Consider the following 8,350-nt stretch of genomic DNA (forward strand, 5'->3'; position numbering starts at 1 on the left):
TATGCTTGTTTAATGGAGAACTGAAATTTGAATGTGGCGAGATGATATTTGTGGTGCTGAAATTTCGTACATATATCATTTGATGCATCAAGCACTCATGGTGGGTTAACATCACATTCCACTGAGTATTCCATCCTTCCATCATGCATTGGTTGCTATGATGGTCTCGTGAGGGCAATAACTTTTTTTATGCGCATGCATTTACTTGGACTGAAAAAATCAATTCTTTTGTTAGAGCAATGGATGGAGTTCACGCATATGTGAACTATCACATCTATGAAAACGACTATGGTATTGTGATAATTATTATTCATTGGATCTCTTTTGGTTATATATGTATATGCTTGTTTTATTAATGGGTATAAAATTTGTGTTCTAATTTGTACTACTCCGTCCAAAAAAAAAAGAGACAAACTCTAGCTACAAATCTGGACAGGTAGAGTTTGTCTCTTTTTAGGACAGAGGGGGTACCTTTTGAGATTATTTTCTACACTTGCATAACATATTTCCTTGCAGGTTGTTATCCTCAAATATAGCTGTAGCACGTTTTGGGGGAACTTAGGTAGATGCATGCACACGAAGAGCCTTGGGTTTTTTTATTTAGTTTCATAAGAGCATTTCCTATTCTTTTATTTAAACAAGTAGACTTGGTCTTAAGCTTTTATGCAAATAATTTATAATCATTTTCTTGTTATTGTTAGCTTTTATGCAAATAATTTATAATCATTTTCTTGTTATTGTTTTTTCATTCAGTAGTGGCAATTTGGATACAACATTGGCAAAAATTAGAAAAATCAAAATTCATATATGGCTTGAATAAAAAAGGTATCGCTTTTTCAAAAACGATACTTGGTTGGTCGGGAATATCCGCCGCTTTTACAGAAATGTTGGGTTACCTAACTTTTTCCTTTGATACTGAAGATTTAAGGACTTCGTCGAACAGAATTGCATTGAATCTTTATCATGTATCAACTGTTATTTTGCAAAAGTTTAGGATAGTAATGATTGTGTAGGTGACATTTCGGATAGTATGGAGACCCAACAAGTATGCTTATATTATTTGCTAATCTTATACTCGGTAAAAGTATTAAAGTAACCCCAGTTAATTTGTCTTAGATCTAAACCAGCTCTTCCTGCAGAGTTGCAAGACAAGATGGAGTAACTTAATTTAAAAGCTCCAAGAACAGAGGAGGTATTGCAAGGATATGTGCAATGTCTGATGTATACATACCATGCAGATCTCACGAATCATCATGCTGGCTGCTGCCTTCTTCCCCAGTCCCCAAGCCAAGACCCTGTTACTAAACCCCCAAAAGAACAAAGAAAAAATTTTAAAAAAATCTGCACCATTGGAAGATAGTAGCAAAGTGCACCATATTGAGATTCTTAATTAAAAGAATTTTGCTGATTCAGAAAAGAAAACCGGAGTTAAGTGCTGTGTTAAGATTCAAGTGTGTACATACCTGTTGTCGATGATCACAAATTCACAATGGTGAGGACTCGATGGATAAAACCTCTTCTTCACTCTTGCATTGCAATTCCATGTTCTTTTATGGGTTTCTGAACCTTGAACCGCCGTGTGGAGTGAGTTTGCTCCGTCTTCTTCTGTACATAGTCTTCAATTTAGGTATAGTGCCAAGATATGAATGGAAGTGACCAGGACTAGTAGTTGGCAAGGAGACCAGCTGGTACAAATTGTCAGTGTTAATTTGCGCCTACCCTCTGCAGTTAAAATTACATGACTTCGAGGTGCAACTTTTGACCATAACTTTTTTTTCCATTAAAACAAGTCTGTAAAATCTACTATCTCCGTCCAAAAAAAGACAAACCCTGGTTTCCGTGTACAACGTTTGACCGTCCGTTTTATTTGAAAAATTATGAAAAAAATTTAAAAGACAAGTCACGCATAAAATATTAATCATGTTTTATCATCTACACAACAATGAAAATACGAATTATAAAAAAATTTCATATAAGACGGACAGTCAAAGTTGGACACGAAAACCCAGGGTTTGGCTTTTTTTTGGGACGGAGGGAGTATGATGTTTACGAGATCACGAAATTACGTTTCAGGATAAATTTAGATATACAATTTCTACATTATCAAACTGGTGTCTGATAGTTGTTAATCATTAAGATCTCAAAAGTTTGACCGGACTATATACTGCCTTCGTCCAAAACATAGCAACACATACCAACCTAGTGCTTAAATTTATAATATTAGATTATGTCTTATCCTATCCTAGTTGCTATATTTTAGGACGTTTCCATCCGTAATCCAATTTTACTAAGACTATAAGTATTCCTATACTACTATGTACTTAATTATCACATGAATCACCTCTCAACCTTAAATACGCTAAACAACTACAAAATGCTTAAATTGTTTGGATGGGTTGAGCATACAGTATTACATGTTATGATCAGAGAGCGAATATTACATGCTGATATCTAAATGCTACTCTCACCGTCTCAAAATACCCAAAATACTAAAAATATAAGAATCTAGAATTGGATGGGACATTTCCCAATAAATCAAGACAGATCTATCTAGATTCGTTATACTATAAAATATTTCATTCGATTTTAGATTTTTATATTTCGGGACGGAGGTCGAATAAAGAGTGTGAGGAACGGCACGGCACTGACTTGGAGTCAACCAAGACTCGCTCCTTGTGGGCCAAGATGACTTGGAGTCAGCGATGGAACTCCGGTCAAATTTTTGGTAAGAAAGGTTGACTATAAGGTACAGTGGCATAAGAACAAATTTATTGACGCAACGCAACAGCCGTAAGCTAGGTGGCTCAGCTGCTTTCAGTTTACTTACCGGATGGTTAAAACGGATTGTTGCTCCAAGCTTCAAGAAACATATTTTATCACAAAGTTTTCTTCTGTTGTACATCTCTTGCTTTAATTTATTTGTTAAGTTTTGTTTATTAGAATATTTTAGACGAATATTTAATTAGATCATACTTTAATCAAGTAGATAATCCACAACAACAATTTGTTTAATAATTTTTTTAATAATTTTTTCAGCTAGTCAAGTTCCCTATTCCTTTTTTGGAAACAGTTCCCTATTCCTCAATAGCTCCCAAATGCGTCGTCAGCGACAGTGGCACGGAGGTGGTTAATTAATTTTCACCCTCAAGGGGACACCCCCTCCCCTTGTTTTATGCACATAATCTGAAAGGTAATAAATATATTTGTAATATCGATTCACAAATAAATAGAAACAAATATAACTATAAACATTGTACAATGTTGGTATATCTATTTTCATAACTTGCATAGGTCGAATGTGAATTTGTGTATTTACATAGTGATAGATATTACATATTGATCTATCTTATTATTTTTTTATGATTTTTTAATGACACTAGTATTATAAGTAGAGTAAATTACATTTTGGACCATAAATTCTTGCCAAAGTTTTACTTTGGGTCACCTTACAATGTCTTTTTCACTTTGAAATATATATTATTGTCAAATATTGCACTTTGGACCGGGTGACCCACATTTAAGTGACACGTGAACAATAGAGGTGGTTAGTCTGATTGATATGTGGACCACCCAATCTAAAGTGCAACATTGGAAAAAATACATGGTCCAAAGTAAAAAAAAACATGGTTCAAAATGAAACTTTGGTAATAATTTGTGACCCAAAATGTATTTTATTCTTATAAGCATATGTTTTTTAAAGTAAACCGACACATATATGTGGTATGAGTTTTTTTTAAGAAAAACAACACTTTTAGTATGGAACCGAGTCAATGACAAGAGAGCCCACACCAAATTGTCTGCGTTCGGCACCAGGTGAGAGAGAAGATTTATTTAGTTTTCCGCATACACGCTCTCTAAAACTACTAAACGGTGTGTTTTTTGTAAAAAAAATATAGGAAACTTACCTTAAAAAATCATATTAATCTATTTTTAAAATATAAAATTATTAATATTTAATTAATTATACGCTAATGGCTCACCTCGTTTTATCTCTTATCAACCTTCTCTTTTCCTTGACACTCTCTCACCCTCAGTGACGCCACGCGTCCGTCTCCCTCTCCATCGCAGCAGCTGCCTGTCATCCTCCTCACCTGCAATGTCTCCTCGTCTCCGCTGCCGCCGCCACCGGGTTAGATATCCTCTCATGAGCAACCAGAATAGGCCCTATATGTACTCCCTCCGTCCCTAAATATTTGACGCTGTTGACTTTTTTAAATATGTTTGACCTTTCGTCTTATTCAAAAACTATTGTGAAATAGGTAAAACTATATATATACATAAAAGTATATTTAACAATGAATCAAATGATAGGAAAAAAAGTAATAATTACTTTAATTATTAAGTTACTAATAATTACATGAAGAAGAATACATTACTTAAATTAGGCGAGAGAGAAGTGGAGGGGGAGGAGGAGCAGCGGAGGGGGAGAGGCGCCGCCGCCATTGTTTTGAGAGAGAGAGAGGGGGGGGGGAGGGGAAATGATTTTAGAGTTACGGTTTGGACTGTTATATAGGTCGGGATCAGGTTGGGATCAATCAGGATTGTCCATCAGATCGAACGGCCCCAACTTCTCCCGCGTCGGGTCGGGCGTCGTTCCCATGCCACCCACACTATTGGGCCGCGTGTAATCTTCTCACAGAATAAGTTCACTTTATGTCCCTAAAGTTATCCCCCCACTATTGGCTGCCTCACGGGCCTGTATGCTCCGCATGGAATAAGTACACTTGTGGTCCCTTAAGTTGAACTTTTTTTTATTTCATTAGGAATATATTTTCTTAAAGAGCTCATATAATGTGAAACTAAACCCTAATCATCTAATATTTTTATATTTGGTATATAACAAGAAAAAAAGCCCGTGCGTTGCAACGGGTGAAGGCTATTTTAATTATATTATTGTTATGCTAGAAAAATGCGCGTGCTTCATTACAGGTAAAAACAGTTAAATACTATAAAGTCTAGAGTTAACATGTATATAGTAATGTTTCCAGATAGATAAATTATTTATTAGGCTAATGATAATCACGACGGATAAAAAAACACGCTCTTTCTCTCCCTCAACCCTTGTGTGACAAACTGTGATATCATTTCTAAAATCGAACACATACTCACGTAGAGATGGATCGTGTCAGGACTCACGCGTGGACGATAGAATAAAATACCAGTGCATTGCATTGGGTAATGGTTAGGTGGATGAAATTTGACCTCAATGATTTACTGAAGCACCTAAGTATGGTCATAAATACCGGCGATAATTCATAGTTGTCACAAATGCATATTTGTGCTTGGAAAATTAATCCGCTCTACGCGTGCAGGATGTGAATGATGTCCCTAACACATGGTCCTGATGATTGTAGCATTGGAGAAACGGATGTCCGAGCAACGCATCTTCACGTATAAGCCAATAATGAATTTTTTGGGAGGTCATTAATTATTTTAAACTACATTTTTATGACACTTTTATAATCTTTTTTCATAATTGATGATTGCTATAACATTGCATTGATTATAAGCACAATGCAACAGTACAGTGCTAAGCTCTAACCGACGAAACGTGAACAGTGCCAGCCGTATCATACCATTCCTTTTTCTTTTGTAGAAAACCTCGTAGTGCATGATTAATTGAGTTTTATTGTTACAAAATGAAGAAAAGTTATCTAGTATTTTATATCAACTTGTATATAGAAAGTTTTAAAAACGCGCTAACAAAAATCGAGATAAAAGGAACGGAGCCATGGTGTGAAGTTTCATGCCATGCACATATTCAATTTTCATGTTTTAAAAAAATACCGGTTGGTTCACGTATTTATACTGATTTTTTTATATAATATAATTATCTTTAATTTTTGAATTAAAAATTGGTGCATTATAAGATTTCATAATCACTAAAAGTCTGTTGAAGAAAGCGGTGCAAAACTTTTGATTTTTCAGCCATCGGATGTGTATGGTCCATGCTAGTGGTTGAGAGAAAAAAATTTTACGCGCAAATATGATTTGAGAGGAGGGAGGGAAAGTAAACTTATTCTAGGGCCTAGGTAAACATATATTTATATTGATTTTGGTGTATATAATTTATTTATCTTTAATTTTTGAATTAAAAACTAATTCATTATAAAATTTCATAATCAATAAAAATCTGTTGAAAAAAGAGGTGCAAAACTTCTGATTTTCCAGCCATCGCACATGCATGGTCTGTGCAAGTGGTGGAGAGAATTTGAAGGCAAATATGATTTGACACGAGGGAGACAAAGTAGACTTATGTTAAGAAAGGCCTATAGACTTAATCAATAAAAATCTGTTGAAAAAAACGGTGCAAAACATCTGATTTTTCAGCCATTGCACATGCATGGTCTGTGCAAGTGGTGGAGAGAATTTGAAGGCAAATATGATTTGACACGAGGGAGGCAAAGTAGACTTATTTTAAGAGAGGCAAGTGGAGACAAAGTAGACTTATTTTAAGAGAGGCAAGTGGTAGAGAGAAATTTTGAAGGCAAATATGATTTGACACGAGGGAGGCAAAGTAGACTTATTTTAAGAGAGGCTTATAGATACAGTGCAAGTAATAATAGGTGGAAGAGGAAAGGGAAAAGTACACCGAAGGTCCAACTTGGCACCGAGATATAAAAACGTCCTCGAACCACAAAACCAAATATACAAAACCGGTCACCCAAGGTCCTACGGCAGTATTGATGCCGGATTTGTCCTACGTGGCTGCTGAGTCAACGCGGGACCCATGTGAGTCCCACATATCAAGATGCCACGTAATCTTTCTTTCCCCCCTCTCTCTCTCTCTGATCCTCTGGTGGCCGTCGCGTTTGTTGGTGACGAGCGGACGACGACGGCGTAGGACATGGCGTGCGTCCGGAGGAGGTTTGTGGCGACGTCGACGCCGATGGTGCCCACGGCGCAGCTCACGCCCCTGTACTTGGAGTTTCCCCGGGGGAACCCCGTGCTCTGCCGCCGGAGCACGTGGACGAACTCCTCCTCATGGTCAGATTGCTCATCCGCAATGATCTCGTTAATCTTGCTCTCACCTGCTTCAGATCATCCTCGTAATCCTCCAAGCTGAAATTGATGTCGGCCTCCACGCCACGGAACTTGATCGTACGCCCTGCAATTGGGAAAGGAACAGAAAAAACAAAGGTAAAAGGAGCAGAAGCAAGAAATGCCCACAACAAGACGAATCCAATACTATACCCGTCCATGCTGCTCGTCTTTTGCTCCCCTTGCCTCTCTCTCCTCCTTCCTCCTTCGTTGAGCTCTCGAAAATGGAAAGAACGAGCAGGAGACGAGGAGGCTTACCATATGTGCGATTCCCATCGCCCGGTGCGGCGGTAGAACGTGACGTTGCGGTACTGCGAGCTGCGCGACCGCGGCCCGCGTCGGATTGGGCGTCGCATCGCCCGCCTGCGCCCGGCCCGCCGCCACCGCGTCACCACGCCATCCCGCCGCCCTTTCCTGCCTCGCCCCACCGGCACGAAGGGGGCGGGGAGGCCGGCGAGCTCGCGCCTAACCACACCTCCTCCTCCTCATCCGCCTCAACACCCCCAGCTCCCTCCCTCCCTCCTCACCACCATGCCCCACCGCGGCGCGGCGTGGGCGAGCGCTGCGCAGTACGGCCGGCGTCGGAAAAAGGCGCCGACGACCACCATGCCCGCCGCTAGGGGGCCGCCACCTCCTCTCCGCGCCTCCGCTGGCTGCCGCGCGTGCGCCCGCCTGCCGCCACCGCCGCTCCGCGCCTCCACTTCGCCGGCCAGCCTGTGAGAGAAGAGTGAGAGAGAGAGGGGAGGAAGGAAGAAAAGAGGGGGAGAGGGGAGTTGACGTGGCAGCTGACATGTGGGGCCCACGTGGGTCCCACGCGCCACATAGGCCAAAACCGGGTCAAAACCACCGAAGTCCTTCGGGTGACCGGTTTTATATAGTTAAGGGACCCCGCATATCTGGTTGGTTTTGGGGTTTAAGGACGTTTTTTATCCGGACGACAAGTTGAGGGACCTTCGGTGTACTTTTTCCAAGAGGAAACTGGGAGTCGAACCCAGGTGGCTGAAATGAAAACTTTCACCCTTAACCAAGTAGGCAGACACATACGCGTGACAGGAGGTTACATAGAAGATACATATACCATATCAAACGCGGTTTTGGAGTGGATAAAAAAAGGGCCGATTGGACTGTTTACCGGATTAAATCCGGATTTTAGCGAAGCGCTGGTGTGACAGACGAAAAAAAACACCCGGAAACCTTACCTATTTTTTAATTAGGTATAGATATAGATTTTAGTTTACCCGTTGCAACGTACCGGTATTTTTTCTAGTGCATGAAAAAAAAGAAGCAGCAAATAGTAAAAATATAAAGT

Source organism: Oryza glaberrima, chromosome 11 (genome assembly GCF_000147395.1).
Source record: "Oryza glaberrima chromosome 11, OglaRS2, whole genome shotgun sequence".
In the NCBI taxonomy this organism is placed as follows: Eukaryota; Viridiplantae; Streptophyta; class Magnoliopsida; order Poales; family Poaceae; genus Oryza; species Oryza glaberrima.